The sequence below is a fragment of the Gopherus evgoodei genome, chromosome 3 (genome assembly GCF_007399415.2).
Source record: "Gopherus evgoodei ecotype Sinaloan lineage chromosome 3, rGopEvg1_v1.p, whole genome shotgun sequence".
Classification (NCBI taxonomy): Eukaryota; Metazoa; Chordata; order Testudines; family Testudinidae; genus Gopherus; species Gopherus evgoodei.
In genome coordinates, this window is record NC_044324.1 from 192424774 (window position 1) to 192443217 (window position 18444).

Consider the following 18444-nt stretch of genomic DNA (forward strand, 5'->3'; position numbering starts at 1 on the left):
CCTAAAAGTGGCAAAAAAAAAGGTAAGGTATAACTAGGTAAGTGACATTTATTGATGCTATTGCACAATCCATGTCGGTTTTACTGACATAACCGTGAAGTCATTATGATACATCATAATGCTATTTGCTACATCAGTTGTCTGTCAGTCAGTTTCGAATTTTAGTTGGACCCATTCAAAGAATGTGTATTTGCGTTCATAATTGCTGTCGGCGGATAAATGTTATTAATTTAGTTATTTAGTTTTTTATCAGTTCTGCATTGTAAGGGGCCCCGGACATATGTTCGGAGGGGGCCACGTTCTTTGTTGCTACGGCCCTGTTGGTGATGATATAAGAACTGGAATGCCTGAGGAAATTGCCTTTGTTTTCTTGTGTGATGAAACAAGAGTTTACTTTTGTGGCTGATTTGGTATATCTTATAAAAGAATAACCACCAGTTTGGGGTTGTGTTTGACCTATTTCTCAGCAGTTCGTCCTGAATTTGGCGTCCTCAGTTGTGACCCACTAAGGCACAGTTACACTAGTCACACCCAATAATTTGCACTGACAACACATTTTTAGAAAGAGAACATGGGAAAGCTAATGTCTCTTTATTAGAGCAGCTTCTGCTGGTGAAAGAGACAAGCTTTTGAGCTTACACAGAACTATTCTTCCCCTCTGGGAAAGGTATGGTTTGTTCTGCCAGACTTATGCTAGCTGTCTGCCATCTTAAAATCTTTCACAATTGGGATAAACTATGAAGAGTCCTTAAAACTTCTCAAACAATCCTTCCCTGACCATAAAGTGTTAGAAGGAGTTGGTCAAATGTAATTAGCAGGAATCAGACTTGCTAATTTAATTAAAAGTGGGTTATGTATAGTCTGTCAGGCCTCAGTCCCAAAAAATATTTAAATGTCAGCAGAATTTAAGTACATGCCTAAAGATAAGTATGTGTATAAGTGCTTTCCTGAATCAGGGTCACGGCTGTTCTTTGTGAAATGTATTTAATTTTGGTCATTGGAATATTTGTCAGATATTAGCACAAAGTAATGTTCTCACCCTGTCTCTGAAGCCCAAATAGATAACTTTGGGTTAGTGCCTCTCTGCGTAACATGTCTTTGACAACCTGTTTCCTACATAATAAAGTTTATGCAGACATTGGGCACAATCTACCATCTAGTAAAGTGTGAGCATAACTTTAAACACATAAACAGCCCCCTCACATCAGTAGGACTGGTCAAGGGCATAAAGTTATAAGTATGCTTAAGTGCTTTGCTGGATTGGGGTCATAAATGAGGAACACTAAGACCGCTAGACCAGAGCCGTCCTTAGGTGGATGCGGGGCCCAGGACAACCTTTCCCTCCACCACAGGCCCCGACCGCATTCCATGCCTCTCCCCAAACCCCTGCCCGCTCCCCACCTCCTCACATCCCTGCCCCACTCCACCCCTTTCCCCAAGGCCCTGCCCCCCCTTCACAGCCCTGCTCCGCTGCCTTCCCAACCCCATTCCACCTCTTCCCCCAAGCCCCTGCCTCTTTCCAGCTTCCGCCCCCGAGTGACACCGGGAGCCGGCAGGGCACAGCATGGTGGGCTGGGTCGCTCACTGCTTCCGGTGCAAGGCCCCCCGCTAATCCCGCAGGCTACCCTGGACCCCGTGTCCCAAAGTGCAGGGCCCCCCAAAGTGTGGGGCTTGGGACAGTTGCCCTGGTCTGTCTTATGGATGAGATGGCTCTAAGACATCCCATGGCAGGCATCTCATGGAACAATTTCTGGGTTAGCTGTGCTGCTGGGGCAGAAAGGAGAGGTTAGGAAGCTATCATGGAAGAGTGCTGGATCTTTGTAGCAATGCTCCAGGATTTACAATCAGATGTCCCTGCAGAAACCTGGGCTCTGTAAGGCTTCTAATGTGTTCTTGCCCCATCTGTGTGGCCACAGATCTCTTCCCCCTTGAGGGTGTGGGGAGAAGAGTAGCAATAGCTGTGTGTGTGTGTGTGATAGGATAGAGATTGTCTTGAGGATGATTTAACATATGAATGAATTTCTTGCATGGGGATTTGAGGAAAAAATCTGAGCTGTGTGTATTCTGTCCCAAATTCATGTGATTAGGGATTAATCTTTCTTCATGGTCAATAGGCCAAGAATGGGCAAGAACACTTAGTTTCCTCCATCACCATTAATAACAGCTCTATCAAATAAGATTCTAGGAAAGCATTAATAATTGCCCCTTCAGTGTCTGAATTTTACTGGGTCTTATTGTCCTATATATTTTTAAGGATGTGAATAAATATTTAATACAGAATAAAGTCAAGCGAAAAACTGATAACTGGCAAACATGAAGCTGACTATAAAAATCAAAATGCCTATTAAAGCTCCAGTGGCATTGACATGTTAGTTTAAGGTGTGATTCTGTGTCCATTGAACTCAAGGGCAAAATGCTCACTGATCTCTTTTTCAGGACCTCAATTCAGGCTCACAGACCTTTTTCAGTTCAGATACCTGCAGAAACCCAAGCAGTCTTCGCACTATACTTAGCATATTGTAGCCCCATTGTACTATACAGTGACAGATTAAAATTGTATATTGTGTACAGAAATTTCATATGCCAGGTTCTATGTGCTCATGAGGGGATGGCTTAAGAGTCTGACAGCTTTGCCAGTTTTTGTCACCCCAGTGTTACTCAGTTAAGTACTTTTTGTGATGCCACTAGTGCAATGTTTGAATTTTGAGCAGCTAGTGATATTTCACAATTCAATTTACAGTTTATTGGTGCAAGATAGCAAGGATGTTGAGAGTAAAAATCACCAAACACACAGTATTTTATCTGCCCTGCAGTTAGCCTTTGTGTAACCAATTCCACTACTAAAATGTATCAATTTGTAGGATTTGAGCCTTGGCTTAAGATAGGGGTTGGGAAGCTTTTTTTCTATCAGGGGCCATTGACCCACAGAAAAAAATCAGTCATGGGCCCCATACAGCCCTGGGGAGGGGGCACGGAGGCTTGGGGCTTCCCTTAGGCTCTGGGGTGCAGCCAGAAATGAGGGGTTCAGGGTGCAGGATGGGGCTCTGGGCTGGGGTAGGGGGTTGGGTTGATGGCCCTGTCTGGGAGTGCGGGCTTTAGGGTGGGGCTGGGGATGAGAGGTTTGGGGTGCAGGAATGGGCTCCGGGGGTTGAGGTGCAGGAGGAGGTTCAGGGTGTGGGCTCTGTGAGGGATTTTGGGTGTGGGAGGGGGCTCACGGCTGGGGCAAGGGACTGGGATGTGGGTGTGGGTGTGGGTCAGGGAGGGAGCAAGGATACAGGAGGCGGTTCCAAACTGGGGCAGGGGGTTCAGGGTATGGGCTTAGGTGCTTGGCGGCACTTACCTCATGTGGCTCCTGGTCAGTAGCGCAGCAGAGCTAAGGCAGGCTCCCTGCCGCTTGCCCTGGCTCTGTGCTGCTCCCAGAAGCGGTTGGCATGTACAGCCCCTAGGTGGAGGTGCCAGTCGGCTTTGTGCAGTGCACGCTGCCCGCAGGTGCCGCCCCTGCAGCTCCCATTGGTCTCAGTTCCTGGCCAATGGGAGCTGCAGAGCCAGCACTGGGAGTGGGGACAGCACACGGAGCTTCCCCGATCTCCCCTGTACCCAGGGGTCGCAGGGAAAGGCTTGGGGTTTCCAGTCCGCGGTGTGTAGACTTGCCGTGGGGTGGATGAAATGAAGCAATGGGCTGGATCCAGCCCACGGGCTGTAGGTTTCCCCACCCCTGCTTAAGATCATGTCCTAGGCTATGGATGTAGTGGAGATCTTTGGGCTAATTTTTCAAAAAGTGCATCTAATTCAAATTTTTCATATTGACCTCTTTGCTCAAACATTTACTACTAGATTTGTGTGAACAAATGTGAAAATTAGATTCTTAAATGTCATATTTGTGTTTTTCATGCACAAATGAATCAATTATAAGTGATGGCAGGCTTAGCTGCAAAATTTGTGTCTTCAGTTTACAGGCCTGGTTGAAGCTGGCAGGACATTTGGCCCTTTGTAGTCATAACTGTTCAAATCATAGATGATGGAATATTTATCCCTGGCAGAGGAAGTTAGGTTTTTTAACATGATCCCAGAGGTTTGTATGCTATATTAAGATGGACATGCAAGCTTAGCAAAAAGCTAGAAGTAGCGAAGAAGATGACAAAGGTATTGCAGGTGAGTCTGGAGTTCTGTATGAGAAGGAAAAGCACGTGTTAACCTGGCAGTACCACTTACCAGTTCATTAAACATTTTTGTTACAATGACCTCGGGAATGGATGGGTCTCTTCAGAAACTGAGACTAATTTGGTATTTCAGTTCTTTCTCCATAGTATCAAATGCAATATTCAGTTGGGCAGCTACTCGGCCAAGCACCTAAGCACGTGTTTAAATCCCATAGATTTAAATGCGATTAAAATACTTTGTTGAATCAGAGCCTTGTACAGAAAGTGATACACACTATAGTCGTTTGTAAAATGGACAGCTGTGAATTGCTTCTGGGAGAGTGTTGAAAATAATCACTGTGTATTGGACAGATGAATCAAAGAAGAGTCTTGAGAAACAGACCTTTCTGCAAAATATAGCCAGAGCGTATTTTATTAGGCTGATTTAAACTCAGTGAAACACTGTGTTTTACATGAGCTAATCTAAGAAAAAAGAGCCCCGATAAACTGTATTTTTAAAGCAAAGACTCTGGCAAAAATAAAGATAAAAATGATGGAAAATCTAAATTTTAAAAAAATCACTGAACATGCCCAGATTAAATGAGAAATATACCTGTACTGTCAGTTGCTATAAATTGTCTAGTAATAGTCATGTCACTGTACTTTAATTGCCATTTAATTATGTTCCCATATACAGTTTCAATGTGAATTTCCTTTTTATGTTCGACACATTAATTCTGTTCATTCAGTATTAAAACAGTGATTCAAATTGAAATTTATAAGATGATTATAGGGACAGCATCTGACACATAATAATAAAATTTTATATATAGGCTTTCAAAAAGAGTCAGGTGCTTCAGGCTTTTTAAAAAGTATGTATGCAATTAATATATATAGGGTTTTTTGTACTTTTTTTAAAGTAAAATAATGGAGCAAATGCTTGGAAAACAGGGAAGTGGAGAAGAAAAAGTCTAAGACCAGCATTATCCCATACATTGAACACAAAGTTGCACTGGAAGTTTGACATTAGAAGGAAGTTAAAGCATTGACTGTTTGTTTGGACCTAGTTAGTTTACTTTTCTTCTAAACTGCCTTTTTCAATTGGCACAGCCTTTCTAGAAGTGCTTTGGATTCATGCTAATTTCCTAAAATGAGGTCTAACCTGGATGTGTCTGATATTTAAATTATACAAAGAAAAGCAAATTATACAGAAAAGAAGTGAAACCTTCTATCTTTGCAACACAAACTCAAAGTATCCACGGGTTCTTTTGTGCTTCACCTTTATTGGAACACTACTCTGCTAAGCAACTGTTTTGTGATATCCCCTTAAATGTTTGATTAATACTGGTCTTATTTGTTATATACTTAAATATCAATCAAATACATTTCATGCATTCATGCCAGCTGTCTGCAATACTTTAAATTTTGCTAATAGTTATGGGAATAAATTATGAATGAAAAGAACAGTGCTTTTTAATGTATTTAATAAAGTAGAATTATACATCTGTAGCTATCCTTTTTTAATTATTTTTTTAGAAGCCATATTGAAGACACAAATGATACATTTTATGATGACCATACATTTATTTTGTTGTTTTTTAATGTTCTTAAGAATGGCTATTTATGGCTGTCCAGGCTTATAATAGCATTACATGCTGTGATATCCACATATAACCTTGTCCTTCAGAAACCACACGACATTAGTAATCCAGGGGAGGACTTAATAGATTTTAAAATGTGCTTTGGTAGTACATAGTGCATTTAGAGGATCTTGAGAATTTAAGTGCTTAGTGTGATTGGGATCTTGAAATTGCACATCAGCAGAAACAAAAATCTTACCTATAAGAATAGTGGTGGAAGCCATTTAAAAAGGAGAAAATGTGTATCTGAAAAAAAATCCAACAAGAATATCTCATTATGTAGAATTTAGGAGTAGATATCAGTGGTAGGGACTCTGAGGGAGCAGAGCGGGGTGGAGGGAATTCTAATTCTGCTTACTATTACGAGCAATTTTTTATTGCAGGAATAATATTATAATAATTTACACCTCTTGCAAACTATACATATACCTCCTACTAAGATATAATGAAGGTTGGAAATCTGTGAAAATAGGTTATCAGCAACAGTCTATTAATTTATTATTTAAGAGACAGTTAAACATTTATGGCCAGATTGTGAATTCCTAACTCACTGGTGAGCATCTGCTTACACGAGTAAACCCTTTGGCTTGAGGGAGATATTTGAGTGGAATTTTTCTGCTGCTAGGCCATGTACATTCTGAAATGCTGATATATTGTACTAGTTTGATTTTTTGCAAGGTATATTCCCTGCATTTGTCCTTTATCCCCAAGCGCTTTCTCAGATAAAGTGTTGTCTGCTTACCTAGGACCTGATCTGCAAATGCTGCTGTAATAATCTTCTGTGAAATAGGAATACTGGCTAGAAATTAAAATTATTTCTGTCTCAATCTCATCACTTGACATCTGGGACAGGATTCCAAAGGATAGTACTTCTGTCCCATGACAGAAGCACGATCCACTGTCTCAATGGCTAATGATAGGCAGCTGCAGCGGCACAGGAGCCAGCAAACAGAGCTGTAAACAGGGGAATTTGAGTGGGAGTTTACAGGTGGAGTTTGGGGGAAGACTAAGAGACAAGCAGAGGAACACACAGGCTACTGAAGGGAGTGTGCAGTGTTCTAGCAGTGTCTTGGTGCTTGTTAGGGGTTTGTTTTGCTGTGGGTGGTGGTGTTTTGGGTGGTTTGTGTTTCCCAGATTTACAGGATTTAGGTGGGAAGCCTATGACAGATACAGAGGCAGCGGTTGTAGTGACCCAAGCAGTGGAAGACACAATGAAGATGACTGGATGTGGAAGCTGCAGCCTGTACACGATCCTGGAGTGCGTACCTGAAAAGAGTTTTGTCTGTATGAATTGCTGCCTGATAGAGCTGATGGACGAAAAGATCCGAGGATTGGAAATGCAGCTGGAAACTCTGGTTGAGTTTAGAAGGGGGTTCAAGCAGATGATGGAGCAAAGACATGATGAGGCCAAAGGGAAAACCTCAGACTTGCAGGTGGAAACAGGACCAAAGAACTCTGAGGGGAGATTGCTGAGTGAGGAAAGTGGATGGTGGAAGCATGTGACTAAGGCCTGGTCTACACTACGCATTTAAACCGATTTTAGCAGCGTTAAACCGATTTAACGCTGCACCCGTCCACACAACGAGGCCCTTTATATCGATATAAAGGGCTCTTTAAACCGGTTTCTGTACTTCTCCCCGATGAGAGGAGTAGGGCTGAAATCGGTATTACCATATCGGATTAGGGTTAGTGTGGCCGCAAATCGACAGTATTGGCCTCTGGGCGGTATCCCACAGTGCACCATTGTGACCGCTCTGGACAGCAATCTGAACTCGGATGCAGTGGCCAAGTAGACAGGAAAAGCCCCGCAAACTTTTGAATTTCATTTCCTGTTTGCCCAGCGTGGAGCTCTGATCAGCACGGGTGGCGATGCAGTCCCAAATCCAAAAAGAGCCCCAGCATGGACCATGCAGGAGAGACTGGATCTGACCGATGTGTGGGGAGACAAATCTGTTCTATCAGAGCTCCGTTACAGAAGACGAAATGCCAAAGCATTTGGAAAAAATCTCCAGGCTATGATACAGAGTCCACAGCACAGTGCTGCGTGACAAGCGTAACGGAAAGCCAAAGAATCAAATGGACGCTCATGGAGGGAGGGAGGCGGTACTGAGGACTCCAGCTATCCCACAGTCCCCAGCAGTCTCTGAAAAGTATTTGCATTCTTGGTTGAGCTCCCAATGCCTTTAGAGTCAAACACATTGTCCAGGGTGGTTCAGGGTATAGCTTGTTAATTTACCCCCCTCCCCGCCCTCCCGTGAAAGAAAAGGGAAAAAAAATCATTTATTGACTTTTTTCAATGTCACCCTATGTCTACTACATGCTGCTGGTAGATGCGATGCTGTGGCAGTGAAGAGCAGTATCCTCTCCCCTCCCCTCCCCGGTGGCAGATGGTACAATATGACTGCTATCCATCGTCATCATCAGCCCGTGAGTGCTCCTGGCTGGCCTCAGGTGAGGTCGGCCGGGGGCGCCTGGGTAAAAATAAGAGTGACTCCCGGTCATTCCCAGTAGATGGTACAGAACGGCTGGTAACCATCTTCTTCATAGCAGCTGGAGGCTGAGCTCCATCAGCCCCCTCCCTTTCCTGTGTAAAGAAAAGATTCTGTACTGCCTGGACTATCATAGCAACGGGATGCTGGGCTCCTCTCCCCCGCATCGTTTTATGTCCTGCCTGGACTATCATAGCAGCTGGAGGTTGCCTCCGCCTCATTTTATCTCACTAGCAAGTCAGTGTTTCTTATTCCTGCATTCTTTATTACTTCATCACACAAATGGAGGGACACTGCAATGGTAGCCCAGGAAGGTTGGGGGAGCAGGGAAGCAATGGGTGGGGTTGTTGCAGGGGCACCCCCTAGAATGGCATGTAGCTCATCATTTCTGCGGGATCTGACATGGAGCGGCTGTGCTCTTTGGTTCTCTGGTACACTGGTTCTCTAGTACACTTGCCCCATATTCTAGGCAAGACTGACTCTATTTTTAGATACCATAAAGGAGGGATTGACTCGGGGAGTCATTCCCATTTTTGTCTTTGCGCCCCCGGCTGACCTCAGCCAGGGGCACCCATGACAGCAGCAGATGGTACAGAATGACTGATAACCGTCATCTCATCGCCAATTTACAATGGCATGGCAGACGGTACAGAACAACTGATAATCGTCTCTGCTATCTTGCAAAGGCAAATGAATGCTGTTGTGTAGCGCTGCAGTACCGTGTCTGTTAGCAACATCCAGTAGACATACGGTGACAGTAAAAAAAAGCTGAATGGGCTCCATGGTTGCCATGCTATGGCATCTGCCAGGGCAATCCAGGGAAAAAGGGCACGAAATGATTGTCTGCCGTTGCTTTCACAGAGGAAGGAATGAGTGACAACATTTACCCAGAATCACCCGCGACACTGTTTTTGCACCATCATGCATTGGGGTCTCAACCCAGAATTCCAATGGGTGGGGGAGACTGTGGGAACTATGGGATAGCTACGGGATAGCTACCCACAGTGCAACGCTCCAGAAATCAATGGTAGCCTCGTACCATGGACGCACACCACCGAATTAATGTGCTTAGTGTGGCTGCGTGCACTCGACTTTATACAATCTGTTTTACAAAACTGGTTTATGTAAAATCGGAATAATCCCGTAGTGTAGACATACCATAAGAGAACCAGGCAGAGGAAAAGATGGGTTAGTGAAGGAGGAATAAGGCTGAGGAACAGGTTTGCGGAGTTGGAAAATGAAGAAGGGGCACAGCAGGTGGTCACTGAAGGTGAGAGGGCAAGGAAGAAGAGAAGAGCAGCCAGCCCTATAAGGAGAGGGGAAAAGTCAATGAAGATGACACCAAACATGAGCCCCAGGAGGATACAGGATGGGTTGCAGAGGATTGCAAGAGTGAATAGGAATCGAGAGGACTTGTAGCAAGAGGGAACAGGGATAGACCGGAGAATTGCACTGTCACCAGGAAAAGGCAGGTCTATGTGACTGGGGACTCCTTACTGAGAAGAATAGACAGGCCTGTAACCAGAGCTGATCCAGAAAACAGATGGGTGTGCTGTCTGCCGGGTGCTAAGATACAGGATGTGCACCTGAGGCTGAAGAGGATCCTAACAGGAGTGGGAAAGAATCCACTGATTGTCCTTCATGTGAGAACGAATGATATGGCTAGTTTCTCACTGGAACATATCAAGGGAGACTATGCCAGGCTTAAGGAAATCGTGGCTCAGGTGATCTTCAGTGGGATTCTGCCTGTTCCTAGAAAAGGCCAACAAAGGTGTGACAAGATTATGGTGATCAACAGATGGCTCAGGCAGTGGTGCTATAAGGAGGGCTTTGGGATGTATGCCCACTGGGAGGCATTCATGGACAGAGGACTGTTCTCTCGGGGTGGACTTCACCTGAGTAGGGAGGGAAATAGAATTCTAGGATGGAGGCTGGCATAACTGATTAAGAGAGCTTTAAACAAGGAATTTAGGAGAGATGGTTGGGAGATGTCCAGATCATCTCCATGCTGGATTTTAACATTGAGGGGGAAGAAAACGAGCAAGAAAGGATACTGTTGTGGGAAGGAGAATGGACATAAGAAGGAATGGTACTGTAGATACAATTCTAATAGGTGATACTGGTGATAGAATGTCTGGGCCTAATTGGGTAAAGAATTTGAGTGAAGCCAAACAGCAAGAATTAAGATGTTTGTACACCAGTGTGAGGAGCCTAGGTAACAAAATGGAGGAACTAGAGTTACTAGTGCAGGAAGTGAAACCGGATATTATAGGGATAACAGAAACATGGTGGAATAGTAGTCATGACTGGAGTACAGGTATTGAACGGTCTGTGATGTTTATGAAAGACAGATATAAAGACAAATGTGGTGGAGTAGCATTGCATATCAATGATGAGGTAGACAGTAAAGAAATAATAACCAATGGAATGGATAAGACAGAGTCTGTCTGGGCAAAAATGACATTGGGGAAGAAAGCTACTAGAGCCTCCCTGGGATAGTGCTTGGGGTGTGCTATATACCTCCGGGATCTGATTTGGATACTGATAGAGACCTTTTTTAATGAGTTAAATACTAATGGGAATTGTGTGATCATGGGAGACTTTAACTTCCCAGATATAGACTGGAGGACAAGTCCTAGTAATAATAATAGGACTCAGATTTTCCTGGATGCAATTGCTGATGGATTCCTGCACCAAGTAGTTGCTGAACCAACAAGAGGGGATGCCATTTTAGATTTGGTTCTGGTGAGAAGTGAGGACCTCATAGAAGAAATGGTTGTAGGGGACAACCTTGGTTCATGCGATCATGAGCTAATTCAGTTCAAACTAAATGGAAGGATAAACAAAAATAGATCTGTGACTTGGGTTTTTTATTTCAAAAGCGCTAACTTTAATGAATTAAGGAAATTACTTAGGGAAGTGGATTGGACTGAAGAACTTGGGGGATCTAAAAGTGGAGGAAGACTGGAATTACTTCAAGTCCAAATTGCAGAAACTATCAGAAGCCTGCATCCCAAGAAAGGGGAGAAAATTCATAGGCAGGAGTTGTAGACCAAGCTGGATGAGCAAGCATCTCAGAGAGGTGACTAAGAAAAAGCATAAAGCCTACAAGGAATGGAAGATGGGAGTGATCACCAAGGAAAGCTACCTTATCGAGGTCAGAACATGTAGGGATAAAATGAGAAAGGCCAAAAGCCATGTAGAGTTGGACCTTGCAAAGGAAATTAAAACCAATAGTGAAAGGTTCTATAGCCATATAAAAAGAAAACAAAGAAAGTGGGGCCACTAAACACTGAGGATGGAGTGGAGGTTAAGGATAATCTAGGCATGGCCCAATATCTAAACAAATACTTTGTGTCAGTCTTTAATGAGGCTAATGAATAGCTTAGGGATAATGGTAGGATGACAAACAGGATTGAGGATATGGAGGTAGATATTACCACATCTGAGGTAGAAGCCAAACTCGATGAAATCGGGGGGCCCAGATAATCTTCATCCAAGACTATTAAAGGAAGTGGCACATGAAATTGCAAGCCTATTAGCAAGAATTTTTAATGAATCACTAAAATCAGGGGTTGTATAGTATAACTGGAGAACTGCTAACATAGTTTCTATCTTTAAGAAAGGGACAAAAAAATGATCTGGGCAACTACAGGCCTGTCACTTTGACATCTGTAGTATGTAAGGTCTTGGGAAAAAAATTGAAGGAAAAAGTAGTCAAGGACATTGAGGTCAATGGTAATTGGGACAAAATACAACATGGTTTTACAAAAGGTGCCAAACCAACCTGATCGCCTTCTCAAAGAAGGAGCAACAGATTTTTTTAGACAAAGGAAATGCAGTGGATGTAATTTACCTCGATTTCAGTAAGGCATTTGATACGGTTCCACGTGAGGAATTATTAGCTAAATTGGAAAAGATGGGGATCAATATAAAAATTGAAAGGTGGATAAGGAACTGGTTAAAGGGAAGACTACAACAGGTCATACATACAAAATTAGGAGTCACCAAATGAAATCTAGGGGTCACCAAATGAAATTAATAGGCAGCAGGTTTAAAACAGATAAAAGGAAGTTCTTCACGCAGAGCACAGTCAACTTGTGGAATTCCTTACCTGAGGAAGTTGTGAAGGGTAGGACTATAACAGGGTTTAAAAGAGAACTGGATAAATTCATGGTGGTTAAGTCCATAAATGGCTATTAGACAGGATGGGTAAGGAATGGTCCCTAGCCTCTGTTTGTCAGAGGATGGAGATGGATGGCAGGAGGGAGATCACTTGATCATTGCCTGTTAGGTTCACTCCCTCTGGGGCACCTGGCATTGACCACTGTAGATAGACAGATACTGGGATAGATGGACCTTTGGTCTGACCCGGTACAGCCGTTCTTATGTTCTTATACTGAAAGGTGAACTGTCAGGCTGGAGGGAGGTTTCTAGTGGAGTTCCTCAGGGATCGGTTTTGGGACCAATCTTATTTAATCTTTTTATTACTGACCTTGGCACAAAAAGTGGGAATGTGCTAATAAAGTTTGCAAATGACACAAAGCTGGGAGGTATTGCCAATACAAAGAAGGACCAGGATATCATGCAGGAAGATCTGGATGACCTTGTAAACTGGAGTAATAGTAATAGGATGAAATTTAATAGAGAAAAGTGCAAGGTCATGCATTTAGGGATTAATAACAAGAGCTATTGTTATAAACTAGGGAGGCATCAGTTGGAAGTAACAGTAGAGGAGGACTTCAGAGTATTAGTTGATCACAGGATGACTATGAGCTGCCAATGTGATATGGCTTTGAAAAAAGCTAATGCGGTCTTGGGATGCATCAGGTGAGGTATTTCTTGTAGAGATAAGGAGGTGTTAGTACCGTTATACAAGACACTGGTGAGACCTCATCTGGAATACTGTGTACAGTTCTGGTCTCCCATGTTTAAGAAGGATGAATTCAAACTGGAACAGGTTCAGAGAAAGGCTACTAGGATGATCCGAGGAATGGAAAACCTGTCATATGAAAGGAGACTCAGAGCTTAGCTTGTTTAGCCTAACCAAAAGAAGGCTGAGGGGAGATATGATTCTTCTCTATAAATATATCAGAGGGATAAATACCAGGGAGGGAGAGGAATTATTTAAGCTTAGTTCCAATGCGGACACAGGAACAAATGGATATAAACTGGCCATCAGGAAGTTTAGACTTGAAATTAGATGAAGGTTTCTAACCATCAGAGGAGTCAAGTTCTGGAACAGCCTTCCAAGGGGAATAGTGGGGGCAGAAGATACATCTGGCTTCAAGACTAAGCTTGATAAGTTTATGGAGGGGATGGTATAATGGGATAGCCTAATTTTGGCAATTAATTTGTCTTTGACTACTAGCGGTAAATGTTCCCAATGGCTTGTGATGGTATGTTAGTTGGGGTGGGATCTGAGTTACTACAGAGAATTCTTTCCTGGGTGTCTGGCTGGTGAGTGTTGCCTACATGCTCAGGGTTTAGCTGATCGCTATATTTGGGGTTGGGAAGGAATTTTTCTCCAGGGCAGATTGGCAGAAGCCCTGGGGGGGGGGGTTGCCTTCCTCTGCAGCGTGGGGCATGGGTCACTTGCTGGAAGGTTCTCTGTACCTTGAAGTCTTTAAACCGTGATTTGAGGACTTCAGTGACTCAGACACAGGTTTGATACAGGAGTGGGTGGGTAAGATTCTGTGGCCTGCGTCGTGCAGAAGGTCAGACTAGATGATCATAATGGTCCCTTCTGACCTTAAAGTCTATGATTCTATGTTACAACTACCAGGTGTACTACATACTACTGTGAGTGCCATGAGTATTTATGATGCTGTATAAATAAAGTTATCAATACATGTGATCTTTCAGTTAAATCAGAAATCTAAATGCAAAATGTAGTACTTCCAGTTGTATTGTCTTTTCAGTTCTGTTGTAGCCTAGTTTAGCCTGATTTAGGGTGTACTGATAATATTAATTTGGATAATATGGGAATTTGACTTGTTAATTTAATTTTATTTGATTTTAATTTAATAATAAAATAATTAATATTAATAGATGGGTTTTAGGCTTGCCAATTTGTTTGATCAGAAGATAAAAGTTCTTGTCCCGAATTAGGCCCCAGAGACTTTATAAAGGACCCTCAGGGGTATGACAGAAAGCTCACACTGAGACAGATATAGCCCTAAAGAATTTTTTTATTAAAATCAATAATAGTAAGTAAATGGTAAAATACCCAGAGTTACAAAGTTACAATTGCATTACTGATATTCAAAAGATACATATGATAATGTATTATATGCAACAAAGTTTTGGTTAATATACTCACACCCTTCTTTGATAACTTGGTGGTAAGAGATACAGGACCAACCTTGCAGTTCAGGTTTCTCAATTATTGAGTGAGGGATGCAGTGCATAGAAAATGCTAAGAGCTATCAAAGCTGTCTAGGGTTTACCTGACAAACTTAAAATCAAAACCTAATAAACTAAGGATAAATCTTAGGGAAACCAAGCTTAGTCTAGTTCCCTTGAAACTTAAAATTTAAGAACAAGTATAGCCTACTAATAGTAGCAGTCATTGTAGATAGGATAGATAGAGTGGAGGAAGTAAGTGAGAATAGAGTGAATGGAGTATTCTATCGAGGTGGGTCACCTCTTTTATAGGGCAAGTGCTGGAAATCCTTCCTCTTATGCCCAAATTTAATTCCTCACCCTCAGAAAAGTTGGGGTATGCTTACCCCATAGGCTAATATGTATGTGTGTATTGATAACATGTATGTATGCATATCAAGCTCTTGTGCTGTACTTGTTTAGTCTGTGGGTACAACATTGAAAAATCCCCTATGCCATTCGCCATTGTCTGTTGGTTTACATAAAAGGTCATAGACATAGGCATAGGTACTTTATCTTGTTTATCCTATACCCACATAGATAAAGGTCAACTTTACTTTCTGGGTAAAAGATCTTAATATAGATATGCTAACTTTGCCTTAGCTTAACATACAGGATATGGCCTGCAGGTCTCTTGCATTACAGCCAAACTTACTTTTAATAGAAATTTATAAACCTATTACAATAAACCAAATATGTAAACTATAAGAAAAGGTATAGAAATGCAAGCAAACAGGTTAGTCCTATAGGATACACTAGATAGGTTCCTCCACCATTATCATAACTATGGTCAGGGCTGGCCTTACCATGAGGCAAACTGAGGCGGCCGCCTCTGGTGTTAGACTGTGGCACGGGTAGGGTGACCAGACGTTCTGATATTTAGATGTTTGTCCAGAGTCTTGACCTTTTTTGTGGTCTGCCGGCGGACCCCCACTGCTCCATGTGTCCTGATATTTTCTCCCTCTCATCTGGTTACCGTAGGCAGGGGAAAGGGGGCACCACTAGGACCCAGAGTGTAGAAAATTGTGTCTGCTGCTGGTGTATGTGTATTCTCTCTGCTCTAGATTCACAGAGATGGTGGAGAGTGTTGTGCTGGGGGAAGGAGGGCACAAGAGGCTGGGGGAAGGCAGGCAGAAGAAAAGGTGAGACGGAATAACAGAAAGCAGCAGGAGCTGCAGGGAGAGAGAAGAGGAAGAGCCTCTTATGTACCTCTCTAGCAGTCCCAGGAGCCTGGACTGATTAACACCAGCTTCTCAGGGAGCTTCCTGTTTCCTGCTGCTTCACTGAACCCACTCGAGGAGAACAGGCAGTCAACTGAAGTAGTAGGAGCCAGTTAGGCCCTTAAGGCACTGATATGTTCCCTCACTCAGGCCCCGCTACCAGCCTGCTTATTTGTCCCCTTCAACTGAGTGTTGAGAGCCACTATAGCTGGCACAGAACAACAGTCATGGGTGAAAGAAGAAAATGCCCCTTTGGGGCAGCATTCAGAAAAAGAAAGCAAGCAAAAGAAGCTTTTCTGTGGAAGCAGGAAGGAGCTCTCCTGAGATACATAGACACAAATGTTCACAGTGAGCCTTCGGGCTCCAGTGAGGATGTGAGTGGTGAGGAGATGCCTGACCTTCCAGTTAGTCAGAGTTCAGGTGACCTGGCAGCTACTGCAGCATCCATATCTCCATCTCAGATGGATGTAACCATCCATTTATCTGAAGAAAAGTGTAGATCAGAGAAGAGTGTGGAGGAGGCGCAAGAAACAGCTGCTGCTGAATTTAGTTCCTTAAGTCTAGATGATCCAGGACTGTGGACCCACTTGAGCAGTAGCCTGAGGGACTTCCTTGTACTGCATGGGCCACAGCAAGTGAAAAACTTCATGTTCCCCAAAGACAATGAAAATAGACGTTTCCATTCAACACATTACTGGTGTGAAATCCCCAATGGTGACAAAGGGGAAAGGCCATGGCTTATGTACTCAAAAACTCAGAATACTGCATATTGTGTTTGTTGCAAACTCTTCCAGTCTAGTGTTCCAGTTACATTGGGTTCAACAGGAACAAAGGACTGGAAAAATCTGGCTAGAAATCTGGCATGCCATGAGAAGGCAGCAAATAGCCAGAGCATTCCATAGGTGGAAAGAGCTTGAGATGAGAATAAGGTTAAAGGCCACCACAGATGATCAGCATCAAGAGCAGATTGCATCAGAGTCTCTTTACTGGCAAAATGTTCTGAAAAGGCTCATTTCTTGCAATCCAAAACCTAGCACTGCGCGGCCCTTCAGATCAACTGTATGTGCCAAACAATGGAAACTTTCTTAAAATTGTGGAGCTGACGGCTGAGTTTGATGCTGTACTCCAGAAGCATCTAAGAAGAATAACCACCCAAGAAATGTAGACACACCACTACCTTGGAAAAACAATTCAAAATGAGATCATAGAGTTACTGGCAACAAAAGTCAAACAGAAGATTGTGGCAGATCTGAAGTCAGCAAGATATTACTCTGTTATTCTGGACTGCACACTTGACATCAGCCACATGGAACAAATGACTTTAATGGTGTGTTTTGTCGCAACAGAACCTAGTGAAAATGTCCCTGCAACAGTGACTGTCAGAGGATTTTCTAGAATGTATTGACATTGATGATACTACAGGAGCTGGTATGACAAATGTGCTTCTTAAAAAGCTGGAAGATACGGGAATTACAATAGCTGACATGAGAGGTCAATGGTGCCAACATGAGAGGAAAGAACAGAGAAGTGCAGACAGGGATCCGAGAGTTAAACCCTTGAGCTTTTTTTGTCCCGTGCAGTTCTGATTCATTTAACTTAGTGCTAAGTGATGCAGCATCAGCTTCTAGTGAGGCTGCTGAATTTTTTAATGTAATTCAAAGTATCTGTATATTTTTCTCTGCATCAACTCATCAGTGGCAAATTTTGAAGCAACATCTGACACTGAAACCACTGAGTGCCACACGATGGAAAATCAAGTGGAAGCGATAAAGCCTATCAAACACCAGACTGGGAAGACAGATGATGCCATAGTTGCCATTATGGAGGATAATGCTGTGACAGGAGCTGTTCATGGGAAAACAGTGGCAGAGGGAAATGGAATCACCAGAAACGTGCATGAGAGCAGTAAAACAGGAAGAAGGCAGAATTGAGACCTTTCAAAGTTTTGGGCCAAGTGAGGGGGCACGGGAGCGTCATTTGAGCTCCCCGCCTCAGGTACCAAAATATTGTTGTCTGGCCCTGACTGTAGTATACATAGGATTTTTAATATAAACACAGAGCATCATGTACATTGGAGAAGGCAGCCCAAATAAGTAATCCTTGCACTTGAAGGTGGTGAGGTTAGTTCCTGTATGAATTTGCACCAAAGTTTTACCAGCCCCTGAGAAAGCTGTCTTCTTCACAGACAAGCTATTCCCTGTGTGACCTTTGGCAAATTGCTTAAACTTGGTGCCACTGTTCCTACTTTGTTTTATTTGTATCCTTTTTCTCCCACGTTTGTCTGCCTGGTCTATTTAGATTTAAAACACTCAGGGGCAGGAACAGTCTCTTGCTATATGTTTGCATAGTACCCTGAACTGAGGCCCTGCTTGGGACTTGTAGGCACTGAAGTAATACCAGTAACAGAATGGAAAGTCTTAAATACAGGATGTAAGAATGAATTGCAAGATTTTATGTAGCATACTAGATTTTCAGTTAAGTGAAAGACATTTCACACTCTGGGTTCCACGGATGAGGCATGCCACAACTGAAATGTCAGCTTGTGATATGCCTTTCACTTCACAAAGATGCA